This window comes from Ahaetulla prasina, chromosome 4 (assembly GCF_028640845.1).
Source record: "Ahaetulla prasina isolate Xishuangbanna chromosome 4, ASM2864084v1, whole genome shotgun sequence".
Classification (NCBI taxonomy): Eukaryota; Metazoa; Chordata; class Lepidosauria; order Squamata; family Colubridae; genus Ahaetulla; species Ahaetulla prasina.
Genome location: NC_080542.1, coordinates 2,370,001 through 2,392,500, shown reverse-complemented (window position 1 = coordinate 2,392,500; position 22,500 = coordinate 2,370,001). Strand labels below are relative to the sequence as shown.

The 22,500-nt window shown below is 43.8% G+C and overlaps 1 protein-coding gene across 1 annotated transcript in view; it reads right to left on the bottom strand.

Moving 5' to 3' along the window:
• EFNB3 (ephrin B3) overlaps positions 1-22,500 on the bottom strand; it is a 70,643-nt gene that overhangs the window by 46,577 nt on the left and 1,566 nt on the right. The gene's annotated exons all lie outside the window — the stretch shown is intronic.

Sequence of the window (22,500 nt, the reverse complement as noted above, 5' to 3'; positions counted from 1 at the left end):
CCCCATGACCATAAGTGCTTGGCAACCAGGATGTCTTTATGATGCCCCTAGCATCCTGAGGTCATGTGACCTCCCCAGCCGGTTTCCGACAAGCCAATGGTGGAAGCCGGATTCATTTAATGACCACATGATTCACTTAACAACTGCAGTGATTCGCTTAATAACTGTGGCTCAAAATGGTCGTACATTCGGGGGCAACTCCCTCGACAATTCCAGCCTCTATTGTGGTCACAAGGTGAGAACTACCTATACTGAAAACTTTCTAGAGTTCACCGAAGGAGTGGGTTGGACTAGAAGACCTCTAAGGTCCCTTCCAACTTTTTTATTCTGTCACTTGGCATCTGTAGTGATTTGGGGCGATAAAAAGGTCCTAAAAATCAGGCAGGATTCGTTTAACAACCGTCTTGCTTAACCACGGGAATTCTGCTCTCAATTGTGGTTGTAAGTCAAGGATCACGCATATATATATATATATATATATATATATATATATATATATATATATATATGTAGATCTTTGGTTATTCGGGTTTTCTCCCGCGTAAAATTGGAAGTGTCTTGGCGACGTTACCAGCCATTTGGAAACCTGCCCTTATTGACAAACGTGTCCCTAACACGAGGAATGACACCAGACCCACACCCACGAGGTCCACACAGGATGTCACCACCACACATCCATCCAGAAAGCAGACCCAAACCCACACTGATCATGAAGCATGACCAAGGACCAGAAGCCAGACCGCAGCTGCAACATTAACCATTTCAAACCCCTCCAATCCATACATGCAGCAGACTGACACCCACTATGAAGATGTAGCACGACCACGAACACGAAGCCAAACAACAGCTTTGCAGCTCACCAGCTCAAATCCCCCTGCAGCTCAGACTAATCTGAGCACAACCAAGCCCCCACCCAAAGAGGATACACCCCCAGCCAATCAGAGCACCAAAAAAACCCCATCCAATCAGAGCACAGCCAAGCTCCCACCCAATCAGTTCAAACCCCCACTAGCAGTTAAAAAGGAAGAAACAGCTGCAGTCACACATTGCTCCCAGAAGCACGAAGCTGAAGCCTGAAGATGACGAATGAGACTTTGTCGAAACGTCGCCAAGACACTTCCAATTTTACGCGGGAGAAAACCCGAATAACCAAAGATCTACATACAAACACCCGCGAAAACCTCAGGAAATATATATATATATATATATATATATATATATGGAGAGAGAGAGAGAGAGAATTCTGAAAAGGTGACCCAGCCAGGTCTCTGCCAGGAAATATCCAGGCTCAGAAAGCCCCAAGAACTCGGCAATTAAAAGCTCCAATTAACCAACACAAGATAGAAAAATCCATTTAAAATCCACCGATCGCGAGGTACAATTAAACTCACAATTTAACCTCACCCTTAAAATCTCGGCCGTATCGCTTGTTCCTCTCGTTTCTACAAGCTTTCCAAAAACGGATAATATTCTACTCTACAGCATATCCGAAATGCATTCCTTAAATACAGGAAAGAAAAGTAATTTTTTTGGCATAAAATTACCCTAAAATTACCTTTAACCGAGACGACAAATTCCATTTTTTTTAAGGAATGTAACACAACACCATAATAAAACACATTTCATTTCGTTGTTGGACTTTTGCACAGATACGGATTTTAAAACCCAAGCAAGGCAGTTCGGGGCGGGAAAAAGACCAGAGCCTAATAGATTACTGGCAGTTCTCGACTTACAACAATTCATATAGCGACCGTTCGCAGTTACAACGGCACTCCGGAAAGCGACTTATCGTTTTTCACAGTTACGACCGTTGCAAGACTCGTGTTTATGACGGTTGCAAGGTCGGCTGGGTATGGTGTTCAAATTCCGCCCCCCGTACAGATAATCCCCGACTTACAACCGTTCATTTAGTGACGGTTCAAAGTTACAACAGCCCGGGGCGGGGGGGAGAGGAAAAAATGGGCCTCAGGACCGTTTTTCACACTTACGAACAATGTCGTCACGTGATCAAAATTCAGACGCTCGGCAACTGGTTCATAACTATGACGGTCGCAGTGTCCAAGCGGGAGGGTCACATTATCCCCTTTTGCGACCTTCTGACAGGGAAGCAAGATTCACTTAATGACCATGTTACTACCCTGTTTCCCTGAAAATAAGACCCATCTGGAAAATCAGCCCTACCATAATTTTTCCGGATGCTCGTAATATAAGCCCTACCCCAAAAATAAGCCCCAGTTAAGATGGTCAACCAGATGGGTGCGTTTAGTACCGTATTTCCCCCCAAATAAGACCTAACTGGAAAATAAGCTCTAATAAGCCCTAATAAGCCAAAAAATAAGCAAAAATTAACATAAGACCAGGTCTTATTTTTCAGGGAAACACAGCATGTTAACAACTGCAGTGGTTCATTTAACAACTGTGGCGGGAAAAGGTCGTAAAACGGGGCCCACGGTCCCCAAGGGTGAAAAACTATGAGGTTATTTTTTTTTTCTCAGTGTCGTAAGTCGAGGACTACCTGCAGAGCTGGATTAGGCTTTAAATTGATCCGGGGAATGGCCAGGTAAAGTTTACGCAGCCTTTTACTCCGCCGGCGTTTTAAATCCAAAATATTCCGCGAAACTCAGCTGCTGCGTTGGATGTCCAGCGCTTCCGAGCGTCGGTGTGTTTTTGTGTGTCAATTGTGCCGCTTTCTTGGACTGATGTAGATTCTTGGTGATGGCTTGCTTTGGCCGGGATAATTTTGGCAATAAATAGGACAATGCTCAGGGCGAAAGAGCGACTCTTCTTAAGTCCACCTCTGCTCAGTCAGCAGAAAAACTCCCATATCTCCTTTACTTGGGTCCAGAAAATGAACACCTGGATTAGAATATCTGGATTAGTCTTGGATTCACATATCCCGGCAGCCTGGGAAAAGATGGGCGTGGTAGTCCAAGAATCTGGAGGGGGTCTAATTGGTAGGAACAGTCTTGACTCTTTCCTTCTTTCAATTAGACCGGAGTTTCGCAAAGTTGGCCACTTTAAGACGTCAACTCCCAGAATTCCCCAGCCAGTTACGTAGGGTAACTTTCTTAATAGATGGTGGGTATGCAGTTAAGTGTAATATATCTTCAGCAAAATGAAAAAACAGAGCTGGCTGGGGAATTCTGGGAGTTGAAGTCCATGAGTCTTAAATCGGGGGTCTCCAATCTTGGCCACTTTAAGACGTGTGGACTTCAACTCCCAGAATTCCCCAGCCAGCCACGAGTAACTTTCTTAATAGATGGTGGGTATGCAGTTAAGTGTAATATATCTTCAGCAAAATGAAAAAACAGAGCTGGCTGGGGAATTCTGGGAGTTGAAGTCCATGAGTCTTAAATCGGGGGTCTCCAATCTTGGCCACTTTAAGACGTGTGGACTTCAACTCCCAGAATTCCCCAGCCAGCCACGTAGGGTAACTTTCTTAATAGATGGTGGGTATGCAGTTAAGTGTAATATATCTTCAGCAAAATGAAAAAACAGAGCTGGCTGGGGAATTCTGGGAATTGAAGTCCATGAGTCTTAAATCGGGGGTCTCCAATCTTGGCCACTTTAAGACGTGTGGACTTCAACTCCCAGAATTCCCCAGCCAGCCACGTAGGGTAACTTTCTTAATAGATGGTGGGTATGCAGTTAAGTGTAATATATCTTCAGCAAAATGAAAAAACAGAGCTGGCTGGGGAATTCTGGGAGTTGAAGTCCATGAGTCTTAAATCGGGGGTCTCCAATCTTGGCCACTTTAAGACGTGTGGACTTCAACTCCCAGAATTCCCCAGCCAGCCACGTAGGGTAACTTTCTTAATAGATGGTGGGTATGCAGTTAAGTGTAATATATCTTCAGCAAAATGAAAAAACAGAGCTGGCTGGGGAATTCTGGGAGTTGAAGTCCATGAGTCTTAAATCGGGGGTCTCCAATCTTGGCCACTTTAAGACGTGTGGACTTCAACTCCCCGAGTTCCCAGCCAGCCAATGAGGGTAACTTTCTTAATAGATGGTGGGTATGCAGTTAAGTGTAATATATCTTCAGCAAAATGAAAAAACAGAGCTGGCTGGGGAATTCTGGGAGTTGAAGTCCATGAGTCTTAAATCGGGGGTCTCCAATCTTGGCCACTTTAAGACGTGTGGACTTCAACTCCCAGAATTCCCCAGCCAGCCACGTAGGGTAACTTTCTTAATAGACGGTGGGTATGCAGTTAAGTGTAATATATCTTGACTTCGGCAAAGAAGGAAAAAAAGAGCTGGCTGGGGAATTCTGGGAGTTGAAGTCCACCTCTCTCACAGTTGCTGGCTGGAGGGGGGGATTCTGGGAGTGAATTTACATACGGCCGCTGCAGGATTCCCGTGGTCACGTGATCAAAATTCAGGCTGCAGTGATTCACTTAACAACTGTGTCAAGAAAGTTCGTAGCGTGGAGCAAAACTCACTTAAAAACTGTCTCGCTTAGCGAGATTCAGGCGCTTGGCAAATGGCGCCTACTTATGACGGGTTGTAGCATTCCCGGCTCGCGTACAGGTAGTCCTTGACTTACGACCACAAATGAGCTTCATGTTTCTGTTGTTAAGTGAGACGCCTCTTAAGCACATTTTGCCCCATTTTGCGCCCTTCCTTGCCACCGTTGTTAAGTGAATCTGGATTCCCCACTGACTTTGCTTGTCGGAAGGTCGCAAAAAGGGGATCGCGCGACCCCGGGACACTTGCGACCGTTGTAAATAATATGAGTCAGCTGCTAAACGTCCAAATTTTGATCATATGACCACGAGGAGGTTGCAACGGTCGTAAGTGTGAACCACGGCCCCAAGTCCCTTTTTTCAGGGCCGTTGTAACTTTGAATGGTCACTAAACAGACCGTTGTTCTGATGAGGACTACTTATATGCGGGTTGGAATTTTAACTGGAATTTCAAAGCCTTTTTTTTTGTTTTGTTTTACAGTAAAAGCGAGGCGTTTTTGGACAAAAACTATCGATTTGAATAAAACGACGCAAGTCAGACAAAACGTGGATCGTTTCGTCCTAAATAATACCGCTCTACGATCTGTTCACAACATGAAAAATTTAATTTTTATTTTATTTTTTCGTAGATCATTTACGGCCGTCGTTTTGCCAAGATCTGAGAAAAAGCCCCAAATTCGGACGCGAGAGAGCGAAAAGAAAAAAACAGCTTTTATAAGAAGAGAGAAGGAAGCATCTAAAAAGGCTTTTAAATATATATATATATATATAAATATACGTAAGAGAGATGCCTAGCGGGTTTTTTTCCTCTTTCTTTTGTGTGTGAATGAGGGGAGGATGATAATGTGGGTTTTTTTTAAATGGGCAGGAAACCCGCTTTTAAAAGCCAGCTGAAGCTGGGGAACAGGATGATGGTTTTACAGGCGTTTGCAGCTGGATCCGTCTTCGGGTATCACCTGCGAGCAGATGTTCCCTCACCTGAAGCCCATTAGAGGGTCTCCAGCTTCCCAAGAGGGAGACAGAAAAGACCCTCCTATTACGAGCTTTTAAAAAGCTCTCTTTTGTTTCTTTTTCTCTTATTTTTTTTTTTTAAATCGAAAGCCGAATTAAACAAAAATGGAAGGACCGGAGAGTTATTACAAAAGATTTTTTTTCTCTCTCTCTCTTTCTCTCTCTTTCTCACAATGGCTTTTCCCTTATTTGGAAGATGCCGGGCTACCTGTGCCATTAAATGCTTTAAAAAAAAATCTCCCAGAAATTCCCCCTTTTTTAAAATAAATAAATATTTATTTATTTATATTTATAGGCAAGTCTTGGCATATTCAGGTCTTTTTCTGTGTAAGGTTTTATCTATAAAACAAATAAAACAAAGTAAGGTATATATAAAACAAAGTAAGTTTTTATATATAAAACAAATACGTATATATGTGTATATATATATATATATAAGTTTTCATAGGTTTTCACGGGTATATGTATGCAGGTTTGGGGATGTTCGGGTCTTTTTCCCGTGTAAGATTGGAAGTATTTAGGCAACGTTTCGATGAGATCTCACTCATCATCTTCAGGCTTTGGCTTTGTTCTTATATTAGCCAAAGCCTGAAGATGATGAGTGAGATGCCATCGAAACGCTGCCTAAATACTCTCCAATTTTACACGGAAAAGACCAACATACCAAAACCTGCATATATATATATAGATAGATATATAGATATATATAGATATATAGATATATATAGATATAGGTCTTTGGTTGTTTGGGTTTTCTCCCGCGTAAAATTGGAAGTGTCTTGGCGACGTTTCGACGAAGTCTCATTCGTCATCTTCAGAAGATGGCGAATGAGACTTCGTCAAACGCCGCCAAGACACTTCCAATTTTACATGGGACAAACCCGAACAACTAAAGACCTACATACATACACCTGTGAAAACCTCAGAATATATATATATATATATTTGTTTTCTGAGGTTTTCGCGGTGTTTGTATGTAGGTCTTTGGTTATTGCTCACAGAATTGAGTGTCTTGGCGACGTTTGACAAAGTCTCATTCGTCATCTTCAGGCTTCAGCCTGTGCTTCTGGGAGCAGTGCTTCTGGGAGCAAACAACTGCAATCACACATTGCTCCCAGAAGCACGAAGCTGAAGCCTGAAGATGACGAATGAGACTTCATCAAAACATCGCCAAGACACTTCCAATTTTACGCTGAGAAAACCCAATAACCAAAGACATATATATATATATATATATATATATATATATATATATATATATATATATATATATATATGTTTGTATGTATAACAAACAAAACCAACAAAGAAAAAACGCACTACAACCATTTGCCTTAAAAGCCAAAACAAGAAAGAAAGGCGGAAAAAAAACCAGACTCAGATGAATAGACAAATCAACCTCGAGCCCAGAGGGAAAGAAAGAAAGAAAGAAAGAAAGAAAGAAAGAAAGAAAGAAAGAAAGAAAGAAAGAAAGAAAGAAAGAAGGGGTAAAAAAACCCGACAAAACCAATTTGCAAATTTTGTGCATTTTGAGCCTTGAAAAGGAGAAGAGGGGAGAGGGGGGGATTGCATTGTGAGCCCCCCCCTTCCACGAAAAGATCTGCTCCCCCCAAATAAAGGACCCCCTTTGCTTGTGAGTCCTTCTAGGGGGGGGAAAGAAAGAGTTGGAAGGATTCCCCCCCCCCCCCAAAAAAAAAATGACGGAGAAAGATCTCGGAAAACAAGGAAGGACTCAGGGGAGAAAAAAAATTAGGGAAATAATTGGATTTTCTTTGCAGACGGAAAAGTGGGAAGGGGTTTCGTAGCCATCCGTAGAAAACCAGAGAGGTCTGTCTGCCAGGCCGGAATGAGAACTACAGATGGTCCTCGAACTTACGACCGTTTGTTTAGCGACCAAAGTGACGACGGCACGGAAAAAAGGGTACTCGGGACCGTTTTTCACACTTAACGACCGTTACAGCAGCCTCGTGCAACGTCCCGTGATCAAAATTCGGTCGATTTTGATTTGAAATCAAATTTGAAATTACATTTGATTTGAAATTTGGGATATATCGATGACGGCTGAAGCGTCTGCAACTTTCCCGACCAACCGTGGATTTGCTGAAGGACCGCATGGTTCGCTTAAGGACTGCGGTGATTCACTTAGCGACCCTGGGGAAATCTGGGGCAACCCTGACACAGCAACCTTTCCCGCCGGTTTCCAACAAGCAAAGTTAACGGGGGAAGAAGCTGGGTTCGCTTAACGACCCGGTGATTCGCTTAGCGATGGGCAGGGATTCACCCTCAATTGAAGTGATTCCCTTAGCAACCGCAGTGATTCGCTTAGCAACCGGGACAAAGGAGGTTGTCACACCCACGTTGCTTAGCTTACGGCCCGAACTGCGTTGTAAGTCCAGGACGACTGTCGCAGCAGCTCGATTCCGATTCCAAACGGAAAGCAGGACTTCCGAAGTGCTGAGAGGCGAGTCTCTACCAGGGGATAGGATGGCAGGAGCTCTCCCCCCCCCCCTCCAAAAAAATTGGTTCCTTGGGGATGCTAAGCCCAACTGGCATCCAGATCCAGAAGGATCTCCGGTTGAGACTTGAACCCTGGACCCCATCTAACAAAAGGAAATTCAATGGAGAGGAAAGTAAAGGTTTACCGTTCCTTCCTTCCTTCCTTCCTTCCTTCCTTCCTTCCTTCCTTCCTTCCTTCCTTCCTTCCTTTTCTTCTCCTACCCATGTCTGTCTTTCTTTCTTTCTTTCTTTTTCTTTCTTTCTCTCTTCTTCCTTCCTTCCTTTCTCTCTCTTTCTTCTTCTTTCCTTCCTTCCTTCTTTCTTTCTTTCTTTTTCTTTCTCTCTCTTTCTTATTCTCCTCCCTCCCTCCCTTCCTCCCTTCCTTTTTTTCTCCTTCCCATCTTCCTTCCCTCTTTCTTTCTTCTTTCCTTTCTTCTTTCTTTATCTCTTTCTCTTTCTCCTTCCTTCCTTTCTCTCTCTTTCTTCCTTCCTTCCTTCCTTCTTTCTCTCTCTCTTTCTCCTTCCTTCCTCTCTCTTTTCTTCTTCCTTCTTCCTTCTTCCTTCCTTCTCTTTCTTTCTTTTCTCTCTTTCTTATTCTCCTCCCTCCTTCCTTTCTTCTCCTTCCCATCTTCCTTCCTTCTTCCTTCTTTCTTCTTCTTTCCTTCTTCCTTTCTTCTTTCCCTCTTTCTCTTTCTCTCTCTCTCTTTCTCCTTCCTTCCTTCCTTCCTTTTCTTCCTTTCTTCCTCTCTCTTCTTTCTTCCTTCCTTCCTTCCTTTCCTTCTTCCTTTCTTCCTTCTCTTTCTTTCTTTCCTTCTTTCTTTTTTCTCTCCCCTTCCCTACCCTTCCCTTCTCCCTCCCCTCCCCCCCTCATCCTCCTCACCAGCACCCCAAAAGATAGGTTCAAGAAGATCCAGAAGGATCTCGGCAGACGTGAAAGGACTTGGTCCTTTCTAACAAAATGAAATTCAATGGTGAGAAAAGTAAGATTTTACATTTAGGCAAGAAAAAACAGGAGTATATATACAGATTAGGTGAAACGTAGCTCAATGCCATTAACGTGGAGAGGGATCTTGAAGTCCTAGTAGACGACCACTTAAGTATGAGCCAGGAGCGTGTGGCAATAGCCAAAAAAGCCAATGCAATCCTAGGCTGCCTTAACAGAGGGATAGAATCAAGATCACGTGAAGTGTTAATATTGCTTTATAAGGCCTGAGTAAGACCCCAGAATTCCCCAGTCAGCCATGCCTGTGCTTTTATTCCTCCTATCCTCCAGAGTGGAGAGATCGCAGAGAAAGGGATTAGAAGACAATGGGGAAATTAGCAAACTACAATGGGGATATTATCACGTGAAGTGGTAATACCAATTTATAAAGTCTTGGTAAGGCCACACTTGGAATACTGCATCCAATTTTGGTCGCCACGATATAAAATTAGATGTTGAGACTTGAGAGAGAGATTGCAGAGAAGAGCAACTAAGATGATGAGGGGACCGGAGGCTAAAATAGATAAGAAACAGTTGCTGGAATTGAGTATGTATACTTTAATGAAAAGAACTAGGGGTGACATGATATCAAACCTTCCAATATTTGAGAGGCTACCCCAAAGAAGAAGGAAGGAGTCATACCTGTTGTCCAAATTAGCAGAAGGCAGGACAAGAAGCAATGGATGGAAATTATTCAAGGAGAAAAGCAACTTAGAACTAAGGAGATACTTGCAAACAGTGAGAACAATTAATCAGTGGAACTGCTTGCCACCAGAAGTTGTGCTTGCTCCAACACTGGCGGTTTTCAAGATGAGATTGAACAACATTTGTCCAGAATGGTATAGGGTCTCCTGCTTGAGCAGGGGGTAGGACTAGAAGATCTCCAAGGTCCCTTCTAACTCATTCTGATAAAATTGTCCAAAAACTCAGGAAGCTCAGACGGAAAAAGATGGAAATGCGTTTGTGCCAATCTTGTGTCTCTTTTCAAGACTGTTTGGACAGGGAGTTTCTCCCCCCACCCGCCCCAGGACCTACCCAGCATCCCCCAGATTGGGGCAGAAACGGATCTAGTTTTCCCACATTCCAATTCTCCATGTTTTTCCATTGCAATATTTTAACGCATCGGAGCAAAACATTACAACCGTCTTTGTGTCTTTGTAAATCGCTCGTGTTTCGGTTCCGTTCCCTGCTTTGCAAATTAGGCCTGTCGACGACTTCAGCCTTGTTGTTTGTTTGTGTGTGTATGTGTATTTTTTTTTTAAAAAAAATCAATTTGTAATAGACTCGACGGGTGGTCAATTTTAACCTGTGATTAAAATGTTAAATCGATTAATCACGTTTGTCTCGGTGCGCCGAGCCGGAGAGAAGACTCGAGAGGGTGCATATATTGTGGCCATGTGGACAGCCCGAGAAAGTTGCTGCGCAGCACTTTCGAAGTCCCGTCCCCCCCGTCACCTTCCCCGGGCAGCACCCCTGGATGTGGAGGATGGGAGTTTAGTCTGAAGTGCTCTCTCCCCCCCCCCACAATCTAGACTACTAATCTGTTTCCCCGAAAATAAGACCCAACCGTAAAATAAGTCCTAGTATGATTTTTCAGGATGCTCATAATATAAGCCCTACCCCCAAAATAAGCCCCAGTTAAGACTGTCAGCTAGATGGGTGCATTTAGTACCGTATTTCCCCCAAAATAAGACCTAACCAGAAAATAAGCCCTAATGCGTCTTTTGGAGCAAAAATTAACATAAGATTTTATTTTCGGGAAAACACGGCAAAAAGTTGGAGATTCCTATGTTAGAGGCCCACAGAGTTTTTTTCAAACTTGACGATTATAAACAGGGTGGAGTTCAACTCCCAGAATTTACTTAACTGCTTTCTCGCTTAGCAGTGGAAATTTGGGGCTCGGTTATGGTCGTAAGACGAGGACTACCTGTTCTTCTGTTCTCCACTCACTGCAGAAGATCTGCAATTCTTTCTTTTTCTTTTTTTTCTTTTTGCAAGTTTGGGAGGGTCCAGGATTGCTTCTGCACCCAGGACCCCTGACCTCTGACCTCAACTAAGAAAAAAAGCCCAGCTAACTGGGAAACCCTAACAAACAAAACCTATTCCTTTCCATTCCACAAATTTAAGGAAACAAAAATTCACGCCAGGGCAAAAGATCTCACTTCCCCCACCCACCCCCAAGTGTTATGGAGGACAAATTTTAGAATCCAACGATTTTCCTGCAAAGGAGAGACTGTGAAAGCATCCAAAGACCATGATTTTGAGAGGAAGATTATAGCATGAAATAATTATAGGTCTTCTGGAGACCGCAAAGATCATCCAATCTGACCTCTCCGTATCACCAGGGCAGGATCTGTCACATCCAAACCTTCAGAGGAGTGGAAGTACCAGTGTGGGGGGAGACAAGCCACCATCAGGAGAAATTACAATTGGCCACAAGCCAAGGCGAAGAAAAATGACATACCGTCAGAAGCTCCCGTGGAGCACAAAGTTAAGTGGATTGAAATTGGTGGGTTTTCTATGGGCGAGAACCAAAACTTTCCTGCCTCTTTGGAAAAGAGAGAGAGAGAGAGAGATGATATAGAAAAGAGAGATGATAGAAGATGGATAGATGGATAGATGGATACATGGATAGATAGATAGATAGATAGATAGATAGATAGATAGATAGATAGATAGATAGATAGATAGATAGATAGATAGAGATGATATAGGGGAGAGAGATGATAAAAGATGGATAAATGGATAGATGGATGGATGGATGGATGGATAGATAGATAGATAGATAGATAGATAGATAGATAGAGATGATATAGGGGAGAGAGATGATAAAAGATGGATAAATGGATAGATGGATGGATGGATGGATGGATGGATGGATGGATGGATAGATAGATAGATAGATAGACAGACAGATAGAGATGATATAGGGGAGAGAGATGATAAAAGATGGATAAATGGATAGGTGGATGAATGGATGGATGGATATAGAGATACATAGATGATAGCTAGATGACAGACAGACATATAGCTAGATAGCTAGATGATTGATAGTTACATAGATGTTAGATGATAGGATAGATAGATAGATAGATAGAGATAGATAGATAGATAGATAGATAGATAGATAGATAGATAGATAGATAGATAGATAGATAGATAGATAGATGATAGAAGAGAGAGACATGATAGAAGATGAATAGATGGATGGATGGATGGATAGATAGATAGATAGATAGATAGATATGATATAGAAGGGAGAGATGATAGAAGATGGATAAATGGATGGATATAGATAGATAGATAGATAGATAGTTAGATAGGAGATAGAGAGAGATGATAGAAGATGGATAGATGGATGGATGGATAGATGGATGGATAGATAGATGATAAAAGATGGATGGATAAATAGATAGATAGATAGACAGATAGATATAGATAGATGATATAGAAGAGAGAGATGATAGAAGATGGATGGATAGATAGATAGATAGATAGATAGATAGATAGATAGATAGATGATACGATATAGAAGGGATAGATGATAGAAGATGGATAAATGGATGGATAGAGATAGATAGATAGAAGACAGAGAGAGATGATAGAAGATGGATAGATGGATGGATGGATGGATGATAAAAGATGGATGGATAAATAGATAGATAGATAGACAGATAGATAGATATAGATAGATGATATAGAAGAGAGAGATGATAGAAGATGGATAGATAGATAGATATTTACTAAAGAAGAAAAGAGAATGGAGGAAAGAACGGAAACAAAGAAAATTGGCACTGATTGAAACGTACAGGCAGTCCTTGTCTTACAACCATTCATTTAGTGACGGCTCGAAGTTGCAACGGCACTGAAGTGACGGGATCATTTTTCACACTTACGACCGATGCAGCCTTCCCCCAGGATCACGTGATCCAAATTCACATGCTTGGCAACTGTGACTCGTATTTATGACGGTCGCGGTGTCCCGGGGTCACGTGAGTCCCAACAGGGTAGCCAGATTCACTTAATGACCACATGATCCGCTTAACAACGGCCAAGATTCACTGAACAACGGAGGCAAGAAAGGTCATAAAATGGGGCTTAACAAAGTTCACTGAACAACTGTCTCGCTTAGCAACAGGTATTTGGGGCTCCATTGTGGTCGTAAGTCTATAAACTGGCGCAACCTTCTTGTAGTCATGTATACAGGCAGTCCTCGACTTACGACCGTTTGTTTAGTGACCGAAGTGACAATGGCACTGAAAAATGTGATTTAGGACCGTTTTTCACAGTTACGACCTGGCAGCATCCCCAGGATCACATGATCAAAAATTCAGACTCTTGGCTGACTCACAGTTATGACCAGCGGTGGGTTTCCAATATTCTTACGACCGGTTCGCCCGAACTAAATAGCACCTCTGGTTATGACGCTCACAGTGGCCCGGAGGTCACGCGATCCTCTTTGGCGACCTTCCGACAAGCAATGTCCACAGGAAAGCCGGATTCACTTAACGACGAGTGATTCGCTTAGCAACCGTGACACAAAAAGTGGTAAAAAAGGGACAAAACCCGCGCAACCACCGTCTCGCTTAGCAACAGAAACGTGGGGCACATTTGCGGTCGTAAGCCGAGGACTACCAGTACGGACAAGTCTACAGAATTGGTGCCATCTCATTTATTTTCCGTGCATGCACGAATTTAATTTTGGGGATTCGCAAGTTTTCCTGATTTTTTTTTTTTTATTATTATTATTATTATTATTATTTGCACTTACTTAGCATAACGTTGCTGATTCCCGGAAAGGAACAGCACGTTGTGTAACTATGAATTTTGTGCATGCGTGTTTGCTCGGGAAGTGTTACACGCCCCTCGAGAGGTGGGATTCACACTTACGGGCGGAGCTGGATAGCGAAGGGGGGGTTGGTGGGGGGGAAAAAGAACGATTCTCCGTGCAGGAGATAAAAGACAAAACAGCTTCGACACCTCGACATCTGTTTGCGAGGAATCACACAGGCGAGTGCTTCAAGAAGAGGAAGAAAATGTTTTCACACCTAGGCAAGTGTGGCTGCTCTTTGCTGTTGGGTGGTGACTTTGCCGCTGTGTCCTCTGCTCGCTCAGGACAGATCTGGGACGATCCAGAAAAGCAGAGGGTGATTTTTTTGGAATATCATCTTCAGAAGTTGTTGTCATGAAGACCAAGGGTCTCCAAACTTCAAGGTGGAACATGACCTTAAGAACTTGTTCACGAAGACCAAGGGTCTCCAAGCTTCAAGATGGAACACGACCTTGAGAACTTGTTTTCATGAAGACTAGGGGTCTCCAAACTTCAAGGTAGAACATCACCTTGAGAACTTGTTTTCATGAAGACCATGGATCTCCAAACTTCAAGGTGAAACATTGTCTTGAGAAGTTTTTTTTTTTTTTTTTGTAGACCAGGGGACGCCAAACTTCAAGGTGGAACATCATCTTGAGAACTTGTTTTCAGGAAGATCAGGGGTCTCCAAGCTTCAAAGTGGAACACTGTCTTGAGAACTTGTTTTCATGTAGACCAGGAGTCTCCAGTTTCAAGGTAGAACGTAACCTTGAGAACTTGTTTTTGTGTAGTCATCAACCAGTACGATGAATTCTGGAAGTTGAAGTCTACAAGTCTTAAAGTTGCCAAGTTTGGAGACCCCTGACATAGACCACTGTACCTCAAACTCAGTGATGTTAAGATGGGTGGACTTCAGCTCCCAGAACTTTGACATCCACCCATCTTAACGTCCCCAAGTTTGAGAAACAGTGATCTACATAAAGATAATGGAGGTGTCTACAGAGTTAGGAGGTGTCCACACAGAAGACCAAACATGGTCCAGATGATGGCAGCAACTAGGACTTCACAACAACCATCTCAACATATTTTTTTTTTGAGAAGGTCACTTCTAACGGCTCCAGAAACATCTTTGGAAAACCATCAGGTTCTTGAGAAGATATTCTGGAGAACGTATGTATGAACATTCTCTGATTCTTCAAGAAGAAGGCCAGAACAAACATCTTCAGAAGACCAACACTTAAACCTCAAATCTGCTCAGGTCTTGTTCAAGGTCAAAGATTTGGCTGACCTTTCGGGTCATGGATTTGCTGTAGGCCAGAAGAAAGACACCGCCCCTCCCCCCCGTAAAAAAGAACAATTTCCAAATTTTAGGGGTTTGGATGAATACAGGTAGTCCTCGATTTGCGACGACAACTGACCCCAACATTTCTGTTGCCAAGCGAGACGGTTAAGTGAGGTTTGTCCGATTTTACGACCTTCCTTGCCACCGTCGTCAAGGGAAGGACTCTGCGGTTGTTAAGTCAGTAACACGGTCATTAAGTGAATCGTGCTTCCCCATCGACTTGGCTGGTCAGGAGGTCGCGAAAGGGGATCGCGTGACACCGCCCCCACCCACCCACCCACCCTGGGACGTTGCGACCGTCATAAATATACAAACCAGTTGCCAGGCGTGTGAATTTTGATTACGTCACCCTGGAGAGAGCTGCTAACTGTGTGGAAAATGGTTGTAAGTCCCTTTGTGACTTTGGACGGTCACGTCCTGAACTGTTGTAAGTAGAGGACAGTGGTGGGTTCCACATATTCTTACCACCGGTTCACCCCACGCGACTTCTGCACATGCGCCCGGCCTCGAAAACATGGCTAAATAAGACGGCATTACTATCCAGGCAGTCGCCGCTATCAGTTCGTCCAAACCGGTAGGAACCGGGTGAGTGCCACCTCTGGTGGAGGACTCACCCGCCCATAAAACAGAAAGGCTCTTTTTGGGTCTCTCCCCACAAATGAGATGCAGCGAAGACAGCTGGAAACAGAGGCGGTCGAAAGAGAGAGGACAATGACAAAGGAAAGGCAACACAATTTTTAACACACACCCAGGGACACACACACACACACACCCCCGTTTCAAATTCTGCGCCTGGCAGAGCTTTGTAAGTCACACACCACGGGGAAAACAACAGGTTGACCAGAGTTTTGCAAAACCAGCGGCCCAAGACCTAAACCAAGCGTTGCCATCCAACCGGACTGGACTAGATTTTTATTTTTTTTAAAATTTTTAAATGTTTAAATTTTAAATTTGGTTTTAAATGGGGTTTTATTATTTATATCTCTATTTTAAATATCCGGCCTATGTAATAAGTTTTTTTAAATTAATGTTTTACTTTGTATATATATATATATATGTTTTTTTATATGGCTGTAAACCGCCCTGAGTCCCTAGGGAGATAGGGCGGTATAAAAGTATGAATAATAAATAAATAAATAAATAAATAAATAAATAAATAAATAAATAAATAAATAAACCGGCCTTTTCCCGAAATTTTATGCAATAAAGCAAGAAAGAAAACTCTCGAAAGTTTTCCATGCAGCTGGTCCTCGTCTCATGACCGCAATTGAAACCGGAATTTCCATTGCAGCTCTTGAGCAACTCGCGCCTGATTTTATAACTTTTTGGGGGGATTAATTGCTGCAGTTGTTAAGTGAATCGCGTGGTCCCCCATTGACGCAGCGTGTTGGAAGCCAGCTGGGGAGGTCGCAACGGGCGATCACGTGACCCTGGAAGGCTGCGACCCTCATAAGAGACATGCTGGTTGCTACGCGCTCCAATTTTGATCACGCGACGGTCGTAAGTGCGAAGACCGGTCATAGGTAACTTTTTTTCAGGGTCATTGTGACTTCGAATGAGTGGGGCTTAGAGATGGAGCTCCTGCTCACAATCAGAAGTCTGTGAGTTCGATCCTAGGTAGAGGCAGATATTTCTCTCTTTGGGCACAATGAGAATATATATGCTAAACAAAACTCCGCATTGGCGACAGGAAGGACATCCGGCCAGTAAAATATTTGGCTAGTTCCATTCAGTTGGCCAGACTCCATCCCGCAAGGGATTATGGGGTCCTTAAAAGGACCTCACACTTATGACCATCGCTGCATCCCTGCGGTCAAAGGACCAAAATTCAGACGCTTGGCAAGCGACTCGTATTTACGACAGTTCCAGGGTCACATGACCCGTTTTTCCGACCGTCCGACAAGTCGATGGGGAAGCCAGCTTCACTTAACAGCCCTGTCGCTAACGTAAGAACTGCAACGATTGCCTTGACAACTGTTGTAAAACGGGTCAAAACTCGCTCAGCAACAAACATTTCAGTCGTAAGTCGAGGACTATCTGTAGTTCATTTAAATCACGGTTCTTTCGAGGGTGGGTTTCATGCTTGAGAACCAGGAGGGGGTCTTCGCACCCATTGTCACGTGACGAGACCACCAGATGTATCACCGATTTAACTCTCTTCTTTTCGACCCGAGAAATCTAGATGGTAGATTCTAGATTTACAGAATCCAGAGCTCAAACTTTGCGAATAAATCCTCATTTTCACCTCATTTTGTTGAGCTGAGACGTTAAAAGAGAATTAAGCCAGACTAGCTTCCCTCGACCCCCCAACGGGAACCAGAGCAAACCGCCATCGACCAGAACAAACAGATAGATATCCCTTTCGCTTCGCACCCGATTCGAGACCGATTTCAGAGTTCAACTGAGTGTTATTCTCGCGGGAATTAATCCAGATCGCAATAATTGCAAAGTCGAGAAAGAAGACGGATTCCGGGTCAGGAGAGCATCTGTTGATTTTTATTTTTTTTTAAATTCAAGATGGCACCCGTGTTTGTGCAGCCAAATCTCTGCCCTATTTTTTCATGCGTGTGGCGCAGGCGCGGCACATGAGACACGGGAGGGGGGGGGCTTCCCTTGCACAATCAGAGCTGCCATCTTCACTTGTTCCTGAAACACCCCCCGCACTTCCAGATGTGGCTGGGCGATAGTGAATATTTGGAGCCTTTTTTTGGGAAGCGTGCGCGCCCGTGGCCTGTGAGTCAGGGATGCGCCGGCCCCCCAAAAGGACAGTATTTTCACACGTTGTGGCCTGTGAAATGATGTGAAGGACGCTGGCGTGTAGATTTCTGGTCACCCAGCGAAACACACACACAAAATTGTGGCAGATTATTTATTTTTTTTAACCCTAAATATTGGTGGTGGATTTATTTTAACACGAAATTATTCGTGACACACTTTTTCAAGGCAAAATATTTGTGGCGGACTTTTTTGAACACAAAAGACTTGTGGCAGACTTTTTTTAACATGAAAATTGTGGTGGATTTTTTTTTTAATACGAAATGTTTGTGGCAGAGTTCTTTTAATACGAAATATTTGTGGAAGGCTTTTTAAACGTGAAATATTGGTGGCAGAGTTCTTTTAACACAGAATATTTGTGGAAGATTTTTTTTTTGAACACAAAATATTTGTGGCAGATGTTTTGAATATGAAATATTGGTGGCAGGCTTTTTTTAACACAGAATATTTGTGGCAGATTTTTTTTAACAGGAAAATTGTGGCGGATTTCTTTTTTAATACGAAATATTTGCGGTGTAATTTTTTTAACGTGAAATATATGTGGCAGAGTTCTTTTAATATGAAATATTTGTGGAAGACTTTTTAACGCAAAATATTTGGGACAAGACTTTTTTTTTAAACCTGAGATTACCGGTGGTGGACTTTTTAAAACACAAAATATTCGTGGCGGACTTTTTTTTGAATCCAAAATATTGGTGGCAAGACTTCTTGAACATGAAATTTTGTGGCAGACCGTTTTTAACACAAAAATATTTGTGGCACCATTTTTATTTTTTTTCCAATACCGTTCGAGCATTTTGGGCCGGTCTGGTCCCCGATTCCTGTTCGATTCCCAAGATCTACCTTGGCAAATCGGATGTTTTATGCTAGGCAAGCATCTCATTTTTTTATGCTGAAAAACAAGTCCAACCATCCTGAATATCTAAGGCATCAACTCATGCGAGGGGGAACAACATCACACTGAGCTCACTCATCCTTACACAAACACACACACACGGGCTTTTTGCCACATCACCACAACTGATTCCGTAGGTTGTTTTTTTCTCCCTTTCCACCATCTTGGGCGCGTGCATGGGTGTCACCTTCTGCGCCGAAGGACAGTTTTCTCTTTCCAATAAGGAGGTCAGCCAATTAATTGACTCATTAACTTATCGCATTTAAATAAATCTCCATATTAGAACGGGCTGGATTCAACGGCCTTGTCAAAGAAAATAATGAGAGAACTTGCGACGGAATAATTAAAACCTAGGTGGGCAGGACGGGAGGTTCGTACGTGGAGGCTATCATCGTTTGGGGGAAAATCTTACTTCCAACTTTTAGAGCGCTTTCAAGGATTCACCCCAAGCACATGTTGATAGATCTTCTGAAGTTCTACTTCTCCAGCAAGTAGGGGAACACCTCCTTCCACCCCCCAAACAGGTCCATCTTCCAACAGGTCCAACACACACCCCAAAACACGTAACAGCTGCCATCTCTCTACTGCCATGTTGCCAGAGAGCAAAACCCAACTCGTAGGTCTTCAGAACATGTCTTCCCAAACGTGCCATCTTGGAGAGAGAAGGAAGGAGAAGAAATCTACAAGGTCCCTCTTCCAACGGGTCCAACACACACCCCAAAACACATCACAGCTGCCACCTAACTATTGTCTCATTGTCAGAGAGCACAACCCAACTGGAAGATCTTCAGAACGTACCTTCCCCAGCGTGCCATCTTGGAGAAAGAAGGAAGGAGAAGAAATCTACAAGGTCCTTCTTCCAGGGGGGTCCAACACACACACCCAAAACACATCACAGGTGCCACCTAACTATGGCCACATTGTCGGGAGAGCCCAACTCAACCTGCAGGTCTTCAGAACGTGCCTTCCCCAACTTGGAGAGAGGAGGAGGAGAAGCCGAATCAACCAGGTCCCACTTCCCTGAGGTTCTACTTTCTCAACTTTTCAGAGGCAACGTGGGCGGAACGGAGTCTGGATTCGCCTTTCACCTGTTGTAGCAACCAAAGATGGTTGAGGTGGACCTCAAGAGATGGTGTGTAGCTCTTCCACTTGGGCACCCCAATTTTTTCAACTTCTGAAACCACTTCTTCTTCTGTTCCTCTAGAGTCCCCTTCAAGGGGAGGAGAAGGACAACCACACCTCCCTCTTCCAACAGAACCCCGAAGGGTTGACGTTTTTACGGATGTCACCGAGGAACACCAACACAAGGACAACACCCAACGCAAGCGGAACGGCCTTGTGTACCCCGTTACCAAGGGGGGGGATACCCCGAAAGGGGTCCCCAATCCTAGAAGAGACCCTCGTTCAGGTCTCTTCTGTCCAGTTTCCCCCCTTGGCTTCCGCCGGGCTTCCCCTGGGCCCTCAACCCATTGTTCTCCTCTGGTTTTTCAAGACGGGGCAGGGTCTCCTCCCCACCTCCCCACACCCCAAAACCTAGAACAGTGGATATTTTTCCCCTTTGGAGGAGAGGGTTAAAAGGAGGGAAATAGAAGCAAAAAACATCAGAAGTCAAGCGGGAGGAAAATACGCAGCGTGATTTAGGCAAATAGGGCTCATTAGTTCTAATATATATATATTCCTGTTGCTAGGAAGCGTTGCCTTGCATAGCGACAGCGCGCAAATTGTAGCACTTATGAATCACAGGGTGTTTTTTTCCTCTCTCTCTCTCTCCTTCCCCCCTCTAATGTGCAAGAGTGGTTTTTCTGACAGCCCCTCTCAAAGCCTCGACCCCCAATTCTTCTCCCTCGCTCTTCCTTCCCCCCCCCCCCGGGGGAGAGGGGAGGACACCCTTCCCCCTGAAGAAAAAAAAAATGACATCACTCTAAATTAACTCGGTTCTGGGCCTCTCCCCTCCTGCCTTCTCTCAAAAGTGTGCAAGGGAGGACTTGAGTTTCAGAAGTTGTGCAGGGGATTGGAGCCACAATTGTTAACAGATGAGGAGTCAGGCCGGACTCCCGGGGGGGGGGGGGGGGAGCGTGTAAGTGTGTGTATGTGTGTGTGTGAGAGAGAGAGACACACACACAGAGACAAAAGTGTCCAGGATTATCCAAAGTTGGAAAAGTGACTGGCAGGCGTGAAACCCCAGGTCTGAACAAAATCAGGAAGGAGAAAGAAAGAAAGTTCTTTGAACCAGGCACGGGCTTCCCCCCCCCACCCACCCCCGCTGCACAAACACACACACACACACACACAAACACAAACACACACTCCTTTTCAAGGCAAGAAGTTACACTTAATCCACTTTTTGAAAGGTCTTTTGCAGAGATCAACTGGTTGCTCTGAATGGAAGGAGGGGAGGAAGGGAAGGAGAGAGAGAGAGAGAGAGAGCAAAACCAGATTGTGTCGGATTTCACAATCTTTTTTTTTTAAATTCGTGCAAGAATGCAAGGAGAGGAGGAGAAACACACACACACAAAGACACACACACACACACATGCAACCCTCCCCCCCACACACACATCTCAGCGACCACACACTCCCCGTAGATAAGTGCAAAAATTACAATCCAGACAGACCCACCCCATCGGAAAAGTGGGAAGACTCAGGAAGATGCACGCGCAGAAAAAGAGACACACAAGAGACACACACTCCCCTACCTTGAGATGCTTTCTGTGTGTGTGTTGTGTGTGTGTGTTGTGTGTGTGTGTTGTGTGTGTGTGTATCCCCCCCTCTCTCTCTCCCTCTCTCTCTCTTTGAATAGCCATAAATACCCACACAAGACACATTGCGGTCAAAAGTACACCATACCCAGCAAAGTTAATTAATCCACAGCTTCATTGCAAGGTTCACGGACCTCGGTTTTATTTTAATTCCCATTTTTTTGGGTCTTCTTCCGTGGTTGCCAAAACTGGAAGAAAAAAAAAAAAAACCAAGACAAAGCAAACCCCAAACAAACAAACAAAAAAGTTGCTGACATTCCAGACTAAACTTGTAAGGAAACCAGTTTAGGATGATGGGGTGGATACACACACACATAGAGCCAACAAACCCACACTTTTCGCCAGCCAGCCAGCCAACTTTGAGATACGGTCCAAGAACTAATCTTTCGCGTGCATAATCTAGGAAACTCGACCAACCCAAGCCAGAATCTGGTGCCCAAACTGAGCAGCGGAAGGCGTGGTGGATGGAAACCCCATTTTTTTTTCTTTTTTGGGGGGGGAGGCTGGGAGGCAGAGGAGGGAAGACAGAGGGAGAAAATTGTCTCTCTGTCTGTATTGTGTCTGTAGACATCCCCTTCCCTGCAGGTCTCAGCCAAGGCAATGCCAATATATATATATATATATTGGCAAATATATATATATATATTTCCACCTTTTTTTTTTGTTGAGTAGAGGGAGGAAAAATGGAGACTAGCAAAAGTTTGGGGAAAGGAAAAGCCAGGTTCAGGATTTCACGCGTGGCTAGAAACTTCTCCTTCTTCATCCTCCTCTACTTTGCTCCAAACCAAACCAAAAGATGTCTTACCTTTCCCCCCCCCACCCTCCAAAGAAACCCCACCACCACCACCACATATCCAAATGCTGATATTTTCCCGGCCTGCCGCCTTCTTCCTCTTTGCTCAAAGCATCAGCTTCCAAATTCCATTGAAACACAAAGCAAAAAAAAAAAAAAAATTCAAGCCAACCG